The 20,874-nt window shown below is 39.5% G+C and overlaps 1 protein-coding gene across 3 annotated transcripts in view; it reads right to left on the bottom strand.

Moving 5' to 3' along the window:
* Nucleotides 1-20,874, bottom strand: part of iqgap2 (IQ motif containing GTPase activating protein 2) — a 91,161-nt gene that overhangs the window by 46,249 nt on the left and 24,038 nt on the right. The gene's annotated exons all lie outside the window — the stretch shown is intronic.

Genomic DNA, 20,874 nt, shown 5'->3' with positions numbered 1-20,874 from the left:
ATACATCACCATGAAGAGAACAACATTCATATCCATAATTATGCATTTATGTGTAGTACAAATCAGGGACCCATGATGTAATTCCATAGTTCTGTAATTCTTACTGTAGTTCAATACCCAAAATATATGTTTTCATACTCAAGGTGTCCTGTCATAGCTGACACCCCATTCTATCTGCAGTTTTGGGAAAACATGGCCACATAATGGGAGGATTGACACATATCAGAATAAAAAGAAACGCATGGCTTCTCTCTGCAACTTTACTATTACCATTACACTTCATTATTATGCATTTAATTATTATTATTCCAGTTATTACCTCAATGTTAGTCTGGTATACAAATGAATAAAATGTCAGATTGGAGAGGATTGTCACATTTTGATATTGACAACACAGATGCTATCAGACTCAAAAGACATGTAATTTCACTATTGCATTACACTTTACTGCTTTTCTTTTATTTTTTGTCTTGTTTTTGATGCGTACATTTTGGTTAAATGTACAGTACCAGTCAAAAGTTTGGAACCATTTCCCTGCTTGACCGCTAGTTTTGTAGGCCTAAGACAACAGTAACATACAGTACCAGTCAAAAGTTTGGACACACCTACTCATTCAAGGGTTTCTTGAGCGGGTTAGAAGTAGTTTTGCGAGCCAATGCTAACTAGCGTTAGCGCAATGACGGCGGCAGGGTAGCCTAGTGGTTAGGGCGTTGGACTAGTAACCGGAGGGTTGCAAGTTCAAATCCCCGAGCTGACAAGGTACAAATCTGTCGTTCTGCCCCTGGACAGGCAGTTAACCCACTGTTCCTAGGCCGTTATTGAAAATAAGAATTTGTTCTTAACTGACTTGCCTAGTAAAATAAAGGTAAAAATAAAAAATGACGATGTCATTCGAGTACAACAAAATAATCACGGGAGTAGTCAAACCGTCAAGAAATGTCAAATGCCCATCCATATATTTTAGTTATACATTTTGGATTCAGCTTAAAAAATAAAATCTTCCACTTTGACATTCGAGTACTTTGTTGACAAGAAAAGTGCAGTTAAATCCATTTGAATCCCACTATGTAATACAATCTAATATGAAGAAATCGAAGGGGTCTGAATAGTTTCGCAAGGCACTGTACCATGCCAGGTTGGAGAGGATTGGCACGTTGTCCTTTTGACAACATTAGTGCATAATAGGCCTCAGAACCAGAACAACCTTGTCGACTGCTGTTGAATAATGACTAGTCAGACACAGATAACAATTTTTGAAAGAACACTGATTTATTTATTACTAGCAAGCAATGAAAACATGCATTGTATAACAATTTATGTAGTTTATCTACTTGGGGAAAAAAGTGAATACCCCCCCAAAAATGAATTAGTCATTTTATTTTTCATGACGGTCTTCATACATAACCGTCAGTTACAGGGTTATTAAATTACCGTCACAGCTCTAGTCTCAGCGTAATCACATTACCGTGGAATTTTCCAGAACAAAATACAATGTTTGGAACAAAGCCGGACCCTTTGAACCTAGAATAGCACCCTGTATTATCGGCATATTCAACAGAAATTAAGAAATACATTACCTTCAGTGTTATCTTGTGATCAAGCCATCAATGTTTTGTGATTATTGGTGTCGCAAAAAAAAATTGCTAACAGGTTAGCAATTAGCATATTTGACATTTCAGTGGAAATACAACTACTATCAGCTTTTTGAAAAGCGGTTTAGCAACAATACAAAATTAAATTCAGCATATGGTCCACAGTTATTGGCCACCTTATTATTTTGTTCAATTACAAGATATATCCATTTAATTATGTTCAAAAAAGAGACATCAACCTCGCATCCAAAGTGTTTACAAGATAGTTGACTTGTTGGCTAGCCTTCCAGTAAGTCCTGTAGACTCTTAATTTTTTCTTCACTAACATCTTCTTCAGTGTTGTAACCAAATAATGTTTCATTTATTTTACAGATTAATCTTATATATGTTTGGAGAAAGTAGATAGGTTTAATATGAACATGTAAATGAGTATGAATCATTTTGCTAAAAAGTTGGATATTAAATTGTGGTCTGTCGCGCAGTCGAATTTTACAATATACAGCAGTGCCACAAAAATGTGTGTGTGTGTGTAACTTTTTTGAAAACTTGATATCTAAATTTCATAAACAGCAATGAAAATCGGTGGTCACCTAGCTAGAAGAGTGTTTTTAGTCGCAAAACGTACTGTTATTTTCCAGTCCATTTAAATGTTGAGATCAAGGTGATTACATCCTCCAACTGCTAGTGTATGTCTGAAGTTAGGGGGGAAATGATCTATTCATGGGTTGTTTTCGTCACAATATTGTTTTGAACATTTGTTTTGGACTGATGACCGACTGAGCATTCTACTGAATGCATTGTCAATGAGCGCTGATGAAGATTTCATCAAAAGTGCATTACAGTGTCTTGGGAATACAATGACATTTCAAAAGATGGGAAATAATTAGTAGGACAAGCTTTTGTCATCATTTTGATGTCACCAGATTGACTTTAGATGCAGTATAATGTTAGCTGGCTAGCTAAGATTGAGGGGAGACCACCAGATTTTTGATAGTCAAATAGCTAGCAATGCTAACGTTAGCTAACTTTGCTAGCTAATGACAACATTGCCATTGTCTAAAGTTGGAATTTGACAACATGTTAATGATGGCAAAGTTGTTTCCTACTAAATATTTGCCTACTTCATCAATGTCATCGTATTTCCAAGACACTGGTGTAATTTAGACTAAACAGTCGTTAGCCTCCATTCAGAATGACTGGGCTTCTAATGACTTTTGTGCACCTCAATGGTGCAGCCGGCAGAGGGCGGCTTGAGAATGTTCATAACAATAGCATGACGTGACAAAGGTGCAACCTATGAATTTCCCGCTCGTTTTTTGGCTTCAGTTAACTTCTCTCGATATGAAAGCTGTCGTCATGGATACAAGCAGATATAAACAAACAGAACCTTGGTCTGTCCCTTACCTGAGATCTAAGAGCATGTGAGCCGTCACCTGACTGGCTGAATGGCCGCCTACACTAGTGCCACGAGAGTCAATATTGGCTTTTGCCTGTACCTACAGTCCATGGTCCAAGAACAATGTCGTCAAGTTTGTCAAAAAGCACCCTGGAAGCACCTGGATGGTCAAGACTCTTGGAAGAATGTTCTATGGACAGGTGATTCAAATGTCTAACTTTTTGGACAACTTGAGTTCCATAATGCCTGGCGAAAACCAAACACTGCATTCCACAGTAAGAACCTCATACCAACATTTAAGCATGGTGGTGGTAGTGTGACGGTTTGGGGACGTGTGACGGTTTGCTGCCTCTGGACCTGGATGACTTGCCTTAATAGAAGGAACCATTAATTATGCTCTGTATCAGAATTATACAGCAGAATGTCAGGCCATCCTTCTGTAAGCTGAAGCTGAACAGCAGCAATGATTAAAAAAACGGACAATAATTCTACATTAAACATTTCTAAAAAGCAACAGATTTTAAGTTTTGGGATGGCCTAGTCAAAAGTACAGACCTAATCCCAATTGAGATATTGTAGTAGGACTTGAAAACAAGCAGTTCATGCTTGAAAACACACAAATGTCAATGAGTTACAGCAGTTCTGAATGGGAGTGTGGGCCAAAATTCCTCCACAGGGACATGAGACTGATCAACAACTACAGTAAGTGTTTGGTTGGAGCTCTTGCAGGTACAGGTGGCACAACCAGTTATTGAGTGTAAGGGGGCAATTACTTTTTCACAAAGGGCATTGGGTGTTACTTAATTTATTTCATAAACAAAGTTATGCATGTAATTGTTGTGTTATTTGTTCACTCGGGTTCCCTTTAACTAGTATTAGGTGTTGGTCAAAGATCTGATAACATTCAATATAAAAAGAAAATGCAAAAGTAGAGAAAATTACAAAGGGGGCAAATACTTTTTCACAGCACTGTATACAAGCAGCTACTGACATAACACATTACACGTCAGTGTGTCTATAAATGGACTGACATTCTTAGTGATGATAACCGTCTCGGTCTGTGTCATTAATTGACTGGTACTGACCCAGTGAGAAGAGGCCATTGATCCAGCTCCCACACTCACTGTCCAGCATACAAAGGAACCAACACCTTAGGCCACACATTAAACTGGGGAGTTTTTCAGGATGAAAATAAATGGAAGCAAAATCCTCGAGGAAAACCTACTTCAGTCTGCTTTACACCAGACACTGGGAGGGGAACCTCTCCAAAGTGTGCACAGTTCCTAAGCAATTTCAATGCACTTTTATGACTCTTAGAGTCTTCTTAAGGCTAGGGGGCACTATTTTCATGTCCGGATGAAAAGTGAGCCCAAAGTAAATTGCCTGCTACTCAGGCCCAGAAGCTAGGATAAGCATAAAATTGGTACATCTGGATAGAAAACTCTAAAGTTTCTGAAACTGTTAAAATTATGTCTGTGAGTATAACAGAACTTACTTGGCAGGTGAAACCCAGAGGACAAACCATCCAGGAATGTTTTTTTTGAGGTCACTCTTTTCAAATGGGTTTTCTATGGGGATCTAGATTTCTAAGGCACTTGCATGCAGTTCCTATCGCTTCCACTAGATGTCAACAGTCTTTAGAAATTGGTTGAGGTTTTTCCTTTGAGAAATTAAGAAGTAGGGCTGTTCAGAACGAGGGTCGAGTCTAGTGTACTGTTGTGGTTGGGGCGCGTGACCTGAAAGCTCGCTCCACTTTGTTTTCGTCCGGTATTGAACACAGTTTATTCAGTCTTAAATTTGATAGATTATTTAAGTTTACAAATAGCCAAAGTTGGAAAAGGAAAGTTGTTTGAAATGTTTGGATCAGGTTTACAGATGACTACAAAGTATCTAATAAGTTATGTTCCGCAAGTTGGAACCGGTGTATTTTCAGAATCAAACGCGCCAAATAAATTTACATTTTGGGGATATAACGACAGAATTAATCGAACAAAAAGGACCATTTGTGATGTTTAAATGGACATATTGGAGTGCCATTCATGGTAAACCATGAATTATATAGTTATTTCTGACTTGTGTCGCGCCTGGCGGGTTGAATTATGATTTTCATATGTTTGTTTGATGGGGTGCTGTCCTCAGATAATAGCATGGTTTGCTTTTGCCGTAAAGCCTTTTTGAAATCTGACACTGTGGCTGGATTAACAAGAAATTCATCTTTAAACCGATGTATAACACTTTTATGATTTATTATTATGAGTATTTCTGTTTTTGAATTTGGCACGCTGCTATTTCACTGGGTTTTGTCAAATCAATCCTGTTAACGGGATTGGCGCGGGAAGTTAACTTGTTATGGCTGCAATCCCACTAACGGGATAAGTGTCATCAACAACCGCTAAATAGCATAGCGCTACATTCAATAAATATTACTAAAAATATTTATATTCATGAAATCACAAGTGCAATATAGGAAAACACAGCTTAGCCTTTTGTTAATCCACCTGTCGTGTCAGATTTTGAAATTATGCTTTACAGCAAAAGCAATTCAAGCGTTTGTGTAAGTTTGTCAATCGCATAACAAAACATTATGTACACTTAGCATTAAGTAGCTTGTTTACCTTTGATGATCTTCGGATGTTTTCACTCACGAGACTCCCAGTTACACAACAAATGTTCCTTTTGTTCCATAAAGATTATTTTTATATCCAAAATACCTCTGTTTGTTTGGCGCGTTATGTTCAGAAATCCACAGGAAAGAGCGGTCACGACAACGCAGACGAAAATTCAAAATAGTTTCCATAATGTCCACAGAAACATGTCAAACGTTTTTTATAATCAATTCTCAGGTTGTTTTTAAAATATACAATCGATAATATCTCAACTACAAATGTCACAGTAGGAGAGGGAAAAGCAATACCTATCATGTGACCACTTGAGATGTTGTTATCTTTCTGGCTAATTTTTCAAAATAAAAGCCTGAAACTATGTCTGAAGAATGTTAACACCTTGAGGAAGCGATAGGAAAAGTAACCTGGTTCATATCCCTTTAAATTCAGCAAAGGGAGGCTATGGAACATAGAGTTTTGAAAATAGAAGCCACTTCCTGTTTTGATTTTCCTCAGGGTTTCGCCTGCAATATCAGTTCTGTTATACTCACAGACAATATTTTGACAGTTTTGGAAACTTGAGTGTTTTCTATCCAATACTAATAATAATATGCATATATTAGCAACTGAGACTGAGGAGCTGGCCGTTTACAATGGGCACCTTTTCATCCAAGCTACTCAATACTGCCCCTGCAGCAATAAAAAGTGAATTGTTAAATTATTAAAAAGTTAACTCATAAGCAATCTTGGGGTACCATGGGAAAAGTTATTTAACGAGATACTATCTCCCGACTTAAATTCAAAAGATAAATATCTCTTACATCAATAACAGTAAAGTATTAATTATCATCTCATTCTGAATGTCGTTGACTTCAACTCTGCACAAACCCTAGTCTAAATGATGATTCAGCGATAAATAAATCATCAAGACAATTTGTGTAACTAATCACACAGAATTACATAAACGCACACAATATGTTGAAATGATTACTAACATAATCCAATAAAAAGTCCCTAGTGGACAACCCCATATGACGGCTGGTTACACAATGAAAGGGGTGGGGAAAGAAAGCGCGGGAGAAGGAGAAAAAGGAATTCAACTATCGTACATACAGTTCAATAATACTTTCATTGTGAATATGGATATTTAGCACCCTAACACCTACTCATTCAGATTTAGAAATGCAACATATTTACGCTTATATGTCTTTGTCGTCTCTGTTGAAACCCCTCGATCCATCTGTGACGAATAGTCCGACAGAAAGTCTCTGGTTATGTAAGTCTCAGGTTGTCCACCAGAGGTCACAATGTCCTTACTAGTTGGCTTTGTTCTGGAAGTGTTCGTTAGACTGGATTCATTAGACGTTCCAATGGTCGTTTGATAGGGAAATGTTCCTAATTTCTCATCTTCGGTCGAGTTTCCTAGACTACGTTACATGCAGAGCTGTAGGCGGTGCATGTCTTAGTCTAGTAGTCTTATTCTCTGTTGAATTTCAGAGGGTCTTACCATTTCGTAACATTCAGCTCACGCTGTCGGTCACGCTGCACATATACTGGTCTAGTAGTTTTAAACCATTTTACACACTAGTAGCAACCCGGCAATGTACTGGTCTAATATGTTAATTCTTTAGGGATCCTTTATAAGCACTCTGGCAAAAGGGGCGTTCCATCCTTTTGGCATAATGTCTGTGCTCACGTTGGCGTGGTTACTGACTGGGTAAAACTTAATATGAAAAACATTTCTCATTTAGAAAGCTAAAATCACATTTTATCTTCTCACAAATAGTTTATTTAATCATATAAGTTACAACATTTAGATATAACTCTGACATATACATTGTGAAAGCTCTTAAAAGTTACAATGTTTCCATTATTGCGTCTTTAAAGATATGATTTTGTAACAGTACATCAAATCATGGATCATAAACGTTGACACTTTATATTAATTTTATTCTAGTATGACATCAAAGCTGCATTTATCATAATCCTCAACACATCATCTTTCAAAATACATAGTCATCTTACATGTTCAGCATTTCCCTCACTCAGACAACAAAAAAATTAACCAATTACTGGGAGGGATGGGGCAACTTCTTGTTGCGTGAGGTGCTCAAGTTCAGAATGTCTGTGCGTCAAAAAACCTATGCAGCGCTGTGAAGCGAGCCAGAGCTCGGACATCATGTATAGATTATTACTGTAAAGCCACTACATTCCAATTTAGGCGCTTTTAGTGCCCAAATCAGCCTGTGTAAAGGGCTACGAAAAAGGTTTATTTTGTATGTTTAGCTCACATATCATTTAAACGTATGCATTAAGGTGTCTGTAATAGAATAAACGTGGCAAAAACTAATTTAGACATGAATAATTGCATTTCTATAACTTCCAACATTGTAAAACATACTTTAGGAGTGCCAAGATGGAGGTGCGGTAGCTTCTAAACAGTGCCCCCCATCATCTGGTGGTCAGAGCATTGGACTAGTAACCAGAAGGTCTCAAGTTCAAATCCCCAAGCTGACAAGGTACACATCTGTCGTTCTGCCGCTGAACAGGCAGTTAACCCACTAGGCTGTCATTGAAAATAAGAATTTGTTCTTAACTGACTTGCCTAGTAGAATAAAGGTAAAATAAAATAAATAAAATCTAGTGTATATAAATCATTGCACAAACCCCTTGAAAGCTGGACTTACACCAGTCATTTAGATGTTGAACATTGTAGCAAGTGTATCAAGTGAGAATAATGTTAAGTTCCCTTTAAAATGTAAAGGTAAGATTTGTTTCACAAACGAATTTCCTTGTAATATGTGGGGGGGGTGTATGTTCAACACAGAGGATACTGTTATTATTACCAAAGCCACAAAAGGGCCAATTAGTCGCATTTTGTAACCCTTTGACTTGGCTGTGTGAGCTAAATTTGTAATTGATCGCACTGTTGCTAGCTGCACAAGGTACCTGGTCACCTCAATCAAAACGTCCTAATTTTGGGGTGGATAAAACCATCAATTGGTTAAACAGGTAAGTGCATTATCCTCATCCTTCCTGTAATAAAAATGTCCGCCCTGCTGCTGTGCCTGCCCTTTTCGATGGGGACAGGTGTTAATGTTTTGTATACTCTGTGTATAATATTAGCCCACATAAAGATGAAGACAAATTCATCTCTATTGTACATTTTTTTTTTATCTGAACATTCTGGAGCTCTATTTTGACAGCACAATATAACAAGAAAAAACGAAGTCAACCAAAAACTCATGCAGCCGTATACAGTGATTGTCATATCAAAATATGCTGAATCATGCACTACTGCTTGGACATGTTAGACGTTATTCATAATAAAGTTGTTACGTCTCATTAAAACAGGCCTAAAGACAGTACTCTTTAGAAAGGCTTTCTGTTTATAGCTGTGCTCCTTGGTGTCCTTCTAGCGTCAGCTGCCCTGTGTAGTTGTGGCCATTTTTTTATAACCCCTTTTCTCCCAAATTTCATGGTATTCAATTGTTAGTAGTTACTGTCTTGTCTCATCGCTGCAACTCCCGTATGGGGTCGGGAGAGGCGAAGGTCGAGAGCCATGCGTCCGCCGAAACACAACCCAACCAAGGAGCACTGCTTCTTGACACAACACACATCCAACCCGGAAGCCAGCCGCACCAATGTGTCGGAGGAAACACCGTACACCTAGCGACCTGGTCAGCGTGCACTGCGCCCGGCCCGCCACAGGAGTCACTAGTGCGCGATGAGACAAGGATATCCCTTCCGGCCAACCCTCCCTAACCCGGACGACGCTGGGCCAATTGTGCGCCGCCCCATGGGTTGTGTCCATTTTTTGTCTTATTTGGTTTTAATTTTATGCAATTTGAGATTATTCTGCATAATGAAAAGTGCTTTACATATATAATGTATCTTTATTATGCTTATTATTATTTATTCTCAGTAGTTTATTACACTTCTTAATAAAGCATTATGAATTACTTTAACTTTTTAAGATGCCTCAAATGTACTGTGTTTTTGTCTGTTCTATTTTATTACAACACGTTTCTTTTACTAAAAAACAGGTGTCTTGACTGTGATAAGGGCTCAGGAAATATGACTAACCTGTCTATGCCATTGCACAGCCACAGACTTCTACAAGCTAGAGCCACTGTTGAAGTTACCGCCTTCTTAAAGATTGTGTTCCATTAAATAATATAACCAGCTGATATTACGGTTTCAATAAATTGTTCTTAAATTTAGCAATCATGATTTGTTATCTGTTTGGTTATGATAAATTAGGCATTGTTGCACATTCTTGGCATAGGCCTTTAGATAAATGTGAACATATATCTTTTGAGTACTCCAACAGTCAAAAAATGTCAAATGCCCATCCCTAATCCAGCCTACCCTTCTCCATCCTGCCCACTCCATCCATCCTGCCCACTCCATCAGGCCTAACCCACCTCCATCCTGCTCAAGCCATCAGGCCTGCCTCCTCCATCCAACCTTTCATGACAACATCCCTCCTTAGTCTCCTTTAATTAAAAAGGTGTGCGCGCACATAGGCTAAACCACCAAAGCAAAGACAACACTCTACCGCAACACGCGTCAGCACAATGAACACAAGCAACACACCATCCCCTCTCCTCTGTCAGCACTAACTCATCTGAGCGTGTGGTTCTTAATGGACAACCACAACAAACAGTGGGGGAGACATGATGTTATTGTGGCGAGTCAGACCATTCCGTGCAATGGTACCCAATCATGTTGATTGATTTATGCACTTAACTTCATTGTGCATTGTACAGTATCATTGCAGAATGAAAGGTTAATTGTATCTGACTATCATTGTAAATTCCTTTGTTTGTCCTACAATCTTACTAAAGGGGAATAGCTAAAGTGATAATATGCTGTAATTCTTCACCAAAACCCTGCTGGCGAATGCCAAGATAGAGTTTATGGGGACGTATTATTACAGCAAATTGTATATCAAAGGAAACGTGAGAGGATGGTGACGGACACAGAAAAAACAACTCTTCTTAAATAGAATGCAAAAACAATCAGCAAAACAGACTACTTGTAGATGACAAGAACAGGTCTGCCTCTTGGCCTGGGCTAAAATAACAGGAACATGAACACCTTTGGCACATTTAGCCTTTGAGGGTGCAGTAACCAACACCAGTTAAGTCCAGTACTATTCAGTGAAACCAGAGCCTGTATTCTTAAAGTGTCTCAGAGTGGCAGTGCTGATCGAAGAACAGATTAGCCTTTAAGACCATAATGGATAATATTACATGGACAGAAAGAACCTAATCCTAGATCAGCACTGCTATTCTGAGACACTTTGTGAATATGGGCTCAGATATAAGTTGGTCCAATGCGGTCATTCTGGGCCATAATTTTCCTGGAAAACTGGAGAATTAGGGCAACAGGACTGGAGAATGACTGGTGCCTCATGCAAGTCATTTTTAAATCAGTAACAAGGAGGTACACCGTTACTGATAAACTAACAGGATAACTTACACTTCACATACAGCAATTTGTAGCCCGTTTCTACCACATTTGTTGTGGAATGAGTAACACACACACAGAGTGTCCGGTCTGTGCATTGGGAGTAATGTGCTGTGTCAGATCGGCACACTTCTGCACTAACATGACCAAATGTAAATCTAGCATCTTGGAACAGTGCCATGGCCACTTTCCACTCACTGCAGTACTGTGACTACCGAACTGGCCCAGGGGACTAAAGGAAAAACACAACCAGGCTGGCCCTTGCAAAAATAACCACAATAACAAGTCAATAATAGAGGAGGTGTGACTGGAGGCACAGAGGGCTTTGTGTGGGTGGCTGATAGAGATAGCAGCACATCATACTATGTCCGTCTGATGACAGTGAACACTTCATGAGAGTTGGTTGCGTAGCAGGTTGGAAAGAGGGCCGGCTAGAGCTGATGTAGTGGAGGAGAGGGGAATTTGAAGAGGGTATAGATACAACGCTGGGAAGGTTATAGTGACACACATGGGTGTTGTAGTTCCCTGATGTAAAGGACAGGAAGAGTATTAATGCATAATGAATAAGAAGAGCGAGATGGGGAAAAAAGAGAGACAAAAAAAGGTAACAGTAAACATGTCGTCTCCCACGAGCAAGGCGCATCATTCACCTAAATTTTATATAAGTCGGGCCAGTGGTGTCTGAGATACTGCGTGTGACTAATGTACAGTTGAAGTCAGAAGTTCACATACCACTTAACTACATTTAAACTCAGTTTTTCACAATTCCTGACATTTAATCCTAGTAAACATTCCTGTCTTAGGTCAGTTTGGATCACCACTTTATTTTAAGAATGTGAAATGTCAGAATAATAGTAGAGAGAATGATTTATTTCAGCTTTTATTTCTTTCATCACATTCCCAGTGGATCAGAAGTTAACATACACTCAAATAATATTAGGTAAAATTGCCTTTAAAATTGTTTAACTTGGGTCAAACATTTCAGGTAGCCTTCCACAAGCTTCCCACAAAAAGTTGGGTGAATTTTGGCCCATTCCTCCTGACAGAGCTGGTGTAACGGAGTCAGGTTTGTAGGCCTCCTGACTCGCACAAGCTTTTTCAGTTCTGCCCACAAATGTTCTATGGGATTGAGGTCAGGGCCACAACTTTGGAAGTATACTTGGGGTCATTGTCCATTTGGAAGACCCATTTGTGACCATGCTTTAAGTTCCTGATGTCTTGAGATGTTGCTTTAATATAGCCACAATTTCCCTACCTCATGATGTCATCTATTTGTGAAGTGCATCAGTCCCTCCTGCAGAAAAGCACCCCCACAACATGACGCTGCCACCCCCGTGCTTCACGGTTGGGATGGTGTTCTTCAGCTTGCAAGCCTCCCCCTTTTCCCTCCAAACAGAACAATGGTCATTATGGCCAAACTGTTCTATTTTTGTTTCATCAGACCAGAGTACATTTCTCCAAAAAGTACGATTGTTGTCCCCATGTGCAGGTGCCAACTGTAGTCTGGCTTTTTTATGGCGGTTTTGGAGCAGTGCCTTCTTGCTGAGCGGCCTTTCAGGTTATGTTGATATAGGACTCGTTTTACTGTGGCTATATATACTTTTGTACCTGTTTCCTCCAGCATCTTCACAAGGTCCTTCGATGTTGTTCTGGGATTGATTTGCACTTTTCACACCAAAGTACGTTCATCTCTAGAAGACAGAACGTGTCTTCTTCCTGAGCGGTATGATGGCTGCATGGTCCCATGGTGTTTATACTTGCGTACTATTGTTTGTACAGATGAACGTGGTACCTTCAGGCGTTTGGAAATTGCTTCCAAGGATTAACCAGACTTGTGGAGGTCTACAATTTTTTTCCTGAGGTCTTGGCTGATTTCTTTTGCTTTTCCCATGATGTTAACTTTTTAAGGCTAGGGGGCAGTATTGAGAAGTTTGGATGACTGAGGTGCCCAAAGTATACTTCCTGTTACTCAGGCCCAGAAGCTAGGATATGCATGGTAGTATTGGATAGAAAACAATCTAAAGTTTCTAAAACTGTTAAAATAATGTCTGTGAGTATAACAGAACTGATTTGGCAGGTGAAACCCAGAGGACAATCCATCCAGGAAATTTCTTTTTTGAGGTCATTGGACTTTTCAATGGGAAAGTCTAATAATTAGGACCCAGATTGCAGTTCCTATGGCTTCCACTAGATGTCAAGTCTTTAGAAATTGTTTCATGCTTGTTTTTTGAAAACTGAATTAGTATTCGTATTCTTTCGAAGTGTCCCTCAGAAGGACTCAAATTTTTTGGCGCGCGTGAATGAGAGCGTGCTCCTTGTTCTTTTTCTCCGGTATTGAACACAGTATATTCAGTCTTAACTTTTTTAAATTATTTACATATTAGGGTACCTGAGGTTTGATTAAAAACCGTGTTTGAATTGTTTGGACGAAGTTTACAGGTACATTTTTTGATTCCTTTGTAGGCATGTGTTGGGCAAGTTGGAACAGGTGGATTTCTGAATCAAATGCGCCAAATAAAATGGCATTTTGGGCTATAAAGAAGGACTTTATCGAACAAAACGACCATTCATTGTGTAACTGGGACCCTTTGGATTGCAAAAAGATGAAGATCTTCAAAGGCAAGTGATTTATTTTATCACTATTTTTGAGTTGTGTGACACCTGTGCAGGTTATGAATTCATGTTAATGCAGGAAGTGGGTGACGTGCTGTCCTCAGATGATCAAATGCTATGCTTCGCCGTAAACCCTATTGTAAATCGGACAAAGTGGTTCCATTAACAAGATTCTAAGCTAAAGAATGGTATATAACACTTGTATTTTTATGAATGTTTAATATTACTACTTTTGTATTTTGAATTTCGCACTCTGCAATTTCACCAGATGTTGTCAAGGTGGGACGCTACGAGCGTTAAGCAAGTTAAGCAAAGAGGCACCGAGTTTGAAGGTAGGCTTTGAAATACATCCACAGGTACACCTCCAATCGACTCAAATGATGTCAATTAGTCCATCAGAAGCTTCTAAAGCCATGACATCATTTTCTGGAATTTTCCAAGCTGTTTAAAGGCACAGTCATCTTTGTGTATGTAAACTTCTGACCCACTGGAATTGTGATACAGTGAATTATAAGTGAAATAATCTGTCTGTAAACAATTGTTGGAAAAATGACTTGTGTCATGCACAAAGTAGATGTCCTAACCGACTTGTCAAAACTATAGTTTGTTAACAAGAAATTTGTGGAGCGGTTGAAAAACAAGTTAATGACTCCAACCTAAGTGTTTGTAAACTTCCGACTTCAACTGTACGTACAGTTGATTACTCCCCCTTGGGCCAATCAGTGTAATAACATTTAGTTAAAACTGACCTCTGTAGATAGACACATCATCCACATAAGTTGACAAAATCGGGTCAGCGCTGTCTGAATATCGAGTGGGTTAGCTAGACTCATATCCCTGAGCATGCGTGCCAAATTTTAGCACTCTGCGTCAAACAGATTCAAAGACAAACATGTGCCCGTTATAGCACCAGCTTGTGGTCGATATGAATGTTCTTGCATATGTTGAGTCTTGACAGTGTTTGCAACAAATTGTTACCATACGAATATACTGTAATTGACTGATTTATATGCATTTATGTGCCAGACCAAGCCCATGTGAATGTTTATTGGTCAATATCAACCATGTTGTTTTATGTATTAGTTTGTAAAATATTGCTTTCAGAGACCTTTGTCCACAGATGCAACATATTAAGTTTTATGCAGATTGGTCATTCGGTGCCAGAAGAGTAGCATTTTAAGTGTTTTTCACAAAATTCTAAATGGCAGAAAACCGATCATAGCAGACCTTATGGATCCCAGAAGCGAATTTGACCCTTGTGACGAGAGGGACCCGTATACTGAATTTGAAGACTTTGGGTCAAATGGGGTGAGGGGCATGACCTTTCAAAGTTTGCATTTTCAATCTTGTTATAGCACCACCATCTGGCTAATCAGCGTAATTTTCTAAATGCCGGATCTCTATGACAAGACGCAACATTCATTAAAACCGGGCCAGTGTTGTCTGGGATATCGCGTGTGACTAACATATGAACGGGCGGAGAGACGGAGACAGATCCACAGTCCCCTCCCCGATTTAATTGTTGGAGAACAACAGAGCAAGAAAAAGAAACAGGGTAAGTTGAAGTCAAAGAGAGGAGCATTCAGGCTCAGTCAGTAACAAAGCCCTCCAGCCTCTGAAACTGCACATCCTGGAGTGAAACAATGTGGTTGTTTGTATACAGCTGCTTGGAGCACAGGTCCAACAACAGTGTTTACAACTCCCCAGCCACTCTTTCCTGTCATTGTTACTGTCAGACCTGTGGCCAGGCTAAACAACATATTGCCTACTGCTCTCTGGGACAAAAGGAGACACCCCACACCAGTCCACGTTAGCCTAAACTAAACTCTTTAGCCAAGCGCTACTACAGTAATTGTGTGTGTACAATATGTACTATCCGCCGTAAGCCTCCCCTCCCATGTTATGTTATGTGTGATACTAGTGGCACGGAGGGTATTTTTGCATGTTTGAATAGACAGCTCTTAATGCTACTTTAGCTAAGTTAGTCAAAATATAATTTAGGCTTAAATAAATTATCAAAGATCAGACAAAATGGAAGACAAGCACTTTTTCCCCCAAAGTTCTATAGTTGATAGGCCCATTTCTTGCCCAACTTATAAAAACATAACTAAAAGTTCATTGATGAAGTGAAGGGTAAAAAAGAAATGACTCCATATAAAAAAACACATCATGTGCAAGCTGACAGATTGTTTACTCAGCACTACAGGTACAAAGTCCCCCTTTACCACAGGGGGTGTGTGTGGTTTTGTGTGTGAGAGAGTGGGTGTGTCGCCCGGCTGACAGCCTAGGAGTCTAAAAGAATGTCTAGGCTTATGCCTAGCCTATATCAGCAGCTATGTGTCGTACAAGGCTGGTACCAGTGCAGTGTTATCACTGCACTATAGTTTTGGTTAAACAGACTGAGGTAGGCATACATTCTGTAAATGAATGTCTAACGTCTGGTCTTTGTTAGTAAGCCCTTTTGCTAGGCTGTTACGGTAAACTATGGTTGTAACGTGTGAGGCACAATACCACTGTATTATCTTAGTTATCATACCTGTAACCCACATTAACCTCATTTGCCAGAGAAGACAAAAGCAGCATTGTTTAGTTGTTATAGTCAAGACATTCTCCTGGGTGTGGTAGATGGGCCGATTAGACTGGGGCTGCATGCCTACCCTGTGCCTGTGACTCCTGACCCCAGAATGGAGGCAGAGCAGAGCATGGTTAGACAGGCCCTAATCCCGCTGCCCGACTCAGTCACTAATAGCCTGATTAGCAGGCAGAACCCGAATCCTAGATGACAGGCTTCCCAGAGTAGAGGCTTTACCAATAATGAAGGAGAGATGGGAAATCAGCCGTGCTTCCAAGAGAAACACCACAGGAAGTAAGGTGTGTGTGTGTGGGAAAGAGGCATGTCCTGCTACCAGGTTGGGGAGTAACGGATTACCAACCAAAAAACAAACTGCAATCCAGTACCAACAAAAATATTGTAATCAGATCAGCAAAAAAAACTATTGACACCTTGGTTCTCTCAATAATTCAAATCAGTACTGAAAAAAAGTTGCACAGATTTTTATTTATTTAACCTTTATTAAAAGTTTGGTTCTGCCTAATCGAGTCTGACCACAAGACAGAGACCACTAACACACCAAATGTGTTTGATAGCTTGGACTGTAATCCCACAATCTATGTCTTCCAATGGTGCGACTGCTGTCGGCATTCAAAGAATATCAAACTTGAATAAACGCTTGGCGGTAAGTACGACAGCAGTTGTGTAGCCTACTACAGCTGATACATATATCATACATTTTTTATATCTACATAGTGCATTGATGTGAATCATACAGCTGTTCTCTCATTTAGCTATTTGTGCCTTACAAATTGACGTCGTTGTGGATGGCTATTAACAAATGTACAGTGCATTCGGAAAGTATTCAGACCCCTTGACTTTTTCCACATTTTGTTATGTTAAAGCCTTATTCTAAAACTGATTAAATTCTTGTTGTTTTTTTCAATCTACACACAATACCCCATAATGACAAAGCAAAAACAAGTTACACATTTTTGCAAATGTATAAAAAAACTGAAATATATAATTTCCTAAGTATTCATACCATTTACTCAGTACTTTGTTGAAGCACCTTAGGCAACGATTACAACCTCGAGTCTTTTGGGTATGACGCTACAAGCTTAGCAACACCTGCATTTGTTGAGTTTCTCCCATTCTTCTCTGTAGATCCTCTCAAGCTCTGTTCATCTTTCCAGACTCGTCTCCCAGTCCCTGCCGCTGAAAAAACATCACCACAGCATAATGATGCCACCACACTTTACAGTAGGAACAGTGATAGGTTTCCTCCAGAAGTGACGCTTGGAATTCAGAACAAAAAGTTCAACCTTGGTTTCATTAAACCAAAGAAACTTGTGTCTCATGGTCTGAGAGTCCTTTAGGTGCCTTTTGGCAAACTCCAAGCAGGCTGTCATTTGCCTTTTACTGAGGAGTGGCTTCCATCTGGCTACTCTACCATAAAGGCCTTTTTGGTGGCCTGCTGTAGAGATGATTGTCCTTCTGGAAGGTTCTCCCATCTCCCCAGAAAAACTCTGGAGCTCTGTCAGAGTGACCATCGGGTTCTTGGTCACCTCCCTGGCCAAAGCCCTTCTCCCCCGATTACTCAGTTTGCCAGATGGACAGGTCTATGTAGAGTCTTGGTGGTTCCAAACTTTTTCCATTTAAGAATGATGGAGGCCACAGAGTTCTTGGGGGCCTCCAAATGCTGCAGAAATGTTTTGGTACCCTTCCCCAGATCTGTGCCTCAACACAATCCTGTCTCGACTTGGTTTTAACTTTGACCTTATATAGACTAGAGGTCGACCGATTATGATTTTTCAACGCGATACCGATTATTGGAGGACCAAAAAAAGCCAATACCAATTAAATCAGTTTTATTTAATTTTTTTATTTGTAAATGACAATTACAACAATACTGAATGAACACTTATTTTAACTTAATATAATACATCAATAAAATAAATTTAGCCTCAAATATATAATGAAACATGTTCCATGTAAAAAAAAGTTTAAGCTCCTTGCTCAAAACATGAGAACATATGAAAGCTGGTGGTTCCTTTTAACATGAGTCTTCAATATTCCCAGGTAAGAAGTTTTAGGTTGTAGTAATTATAGGCTCTATACCATTTGTATTTCATATACCTTTGACTATTGGATGTTCTTATAGGCACTTTAGTATTGCCAGTGTAACAGTATAGCTTCCGTCCCTCTCCTCGCCCCTACCTGGGCTCGAACCTGGAACACATCGACAACAGCCACCCTCGAAGCATCGATTACCCATTGCTCCACAAAAACCACAGCCCTTGCAGAGCAAGGGGAACACATACTTCAAGGTCTCAGAGCGAGTGACGTCACTGATTGAAACGCTATTAGCGCGCACCCCGCTAACTAGCTAGCCATTTCACATCGGTTACACCAGCCTAATCTCGGAAGTTGATAGGCTTGAAGTCATAAACAGAAACTTGAAGCATTGCTAAGAGCTGCTGGCAAACGCACGAAAGTGCTGTTTGAATTAATGCTTACGAGCCTGCTGCTGCCTACTACCGCTCAGACTGCTCGATCAAATCATTGACTTAATTATAACATAATAACACACACATCATTAATATGGTCAAATCCGGAAACTCATTTCGAAAACGTTTACTCTTTCAGTGAAATACGGAACCTTTCCGTATTTTTTCTAAACGGGTGGCATCCATAAATCTAAATATTCCTGTTACATTGAACAACCTTCAATGTTATGTCATAATTTCGTAAAATTCTGGCAAATTAGTTCGCAACGAGCCAGGCGGCCCAAACTGTTGCATATACCCTGACTCTGCGTGCAATAAACACAAGAGAAGTGACACAATTTCAAGTGTTTAATATTTCCTGCTAACCTGGATTTCTATTAACTAAATATGCAGGTTTAAAAAAATATATACTTCTGTGTATTGATTTTAAGAAAGGCATTGATGTTTATAGTTAGGTACATTCGTGCAACAATTGTGCTTTTTTCGCAAATGCGCTTTTGTTAAATCATCCCCCGCTTTGCGAAATTGGCTGTCTTTGTTAGGAACAAATGGTCTTCAGACAGTTCGCAACGAGCCAGGCAGCCCAAATTGCTGGATGTACCCTGACTCTGCTGCACAGAACGCAAGAGAAGTGACACAATTTCCCTAGTCAAAAGAAAGTCATGTTAGCAGGCAATATTAACTAAATATGCAGGTTTAAAAATATATACTTGTGTATTGATTTTAAGAAAGGCTTGATGTTTATGGTTAGGTACACATTGGTGCAACGACAGTGCTTTTTCGCAAATGTGCAGTTTGGCAAAGTAGGCTATGATTCAATGATAAATTAACAGGCACCGTGTCGATTATATGCAACGCAGGACAAGCTAGATAAACTAGTAATATTATCATCCTGTGATTATGTTGAGGTTGATTGGCTTTTATAAGATAAGTTTAAGGCCCAAACCATGATGCTGCCACCACCATGTTTGACAGTGGGCATGGTGTGTTCAGGGTGATGAGCTGTGTTGCTTTTACGCCAAACATAACGTTTTGCATTGTTGCCAAAAAGTTCAATTTTGGTTTCATCTGACCAGAGCACCTTCTTCCACATGTTTGGTGTGTCTCCCAGGTGGCTTGTGGCAAACTTTAAACAACACTTTTTATGGATATCTTTAAGAAATGGCTTTCTTCTTGCCACTCTTCCATAAAGGCCAGATTTGTGCAATATACGACTGATTGTTGTCCTATGGACAGAGTCTCCCACCTCAGCTGTAGATCTCTGCAGTTCATCCAGAGTGATCATGGGCCTCTTGGCTGCATCTCTGATCAGTCTTCTCCTTGTATGAGCTGAAAGTTTAGAGGGACGGACAGGTCTTGGTAGATTTGCAGTGGTCTGATACTCCTTCCATTTCAATATTATCGCTTGCACAGTGCTCCTTGGGATGTTTAAAGCTTGGGAAATCTTTTTGTATCCAAATCCGGCTTTAAACGTCTTCACAACAGTATCTCGGACCTGCCTGGTGTGTTCCTTGTTCTTCATGATGCTCTCTGCGCTTTCAACGGACCTCTGAGACTATCACAGTGCAGGTGCATTTATACGGAGACTTGATTACACACAGGTGGATTGTATTTATCATCATTAGTCATTTAGGTCAACATTGGATCATTCAGAGATCCTCACTGAACTTCTGGAGAGAGTTTGCTGCACTGAAAGTAAAGGGGCTGAATAATTTTGCACGCCCAATTTTTCAGTTTTTGATTTGTTAAAAAAGTTTGAAATATCCAATAAATGTCGTTCCACTTCATGATTGTGTCCCACTTGTTGTTGATTCTTCACAAAAAAATACAGTTTTATATCTTTATGTTTGAACCCTGAAATGTGGCAAAAGGTCGCAAAGTTCAAGGGGGCCGAATACTTTCGCAAGGCACTGTACCTAACATATGGTTGTTTTTTTAGGACCATGTATGTATGTATGTATGTATGTATGTATGCATGCATGCATGCATATGTATTTTTTATTTATTTATTTAAATAAGGAATTTGGCCTTTACTACTACAGCCCATAGAAACGCATTGAGTAACATTCATAAATGGCAAAAAAACAAAAAAAACGCTTTTGTAGTGTCTGTCCTATATCTAGACGATAAGAAA

The sequence above is a fragment of the Oncorhynchus mykiss genome, chromosome 6 (assembly GCF_057628025.1).
Source record: "Oncorhynchus mykiss isolate SJ-2025 chromosome 6, ASM5762802v1, whole genome shotgun sequence".
NCBI classification, from domain to species: domain Eukaryota; kingdom Metazoa; phylum Chordata; class Actinopteri; order Salmoniformes; family Salmonidae; genus Oncorhynchus; species Oncorhynchus mykiss.
This window is presented reverse-complemented; position numbering and strand designations above follow the sequence as displayed.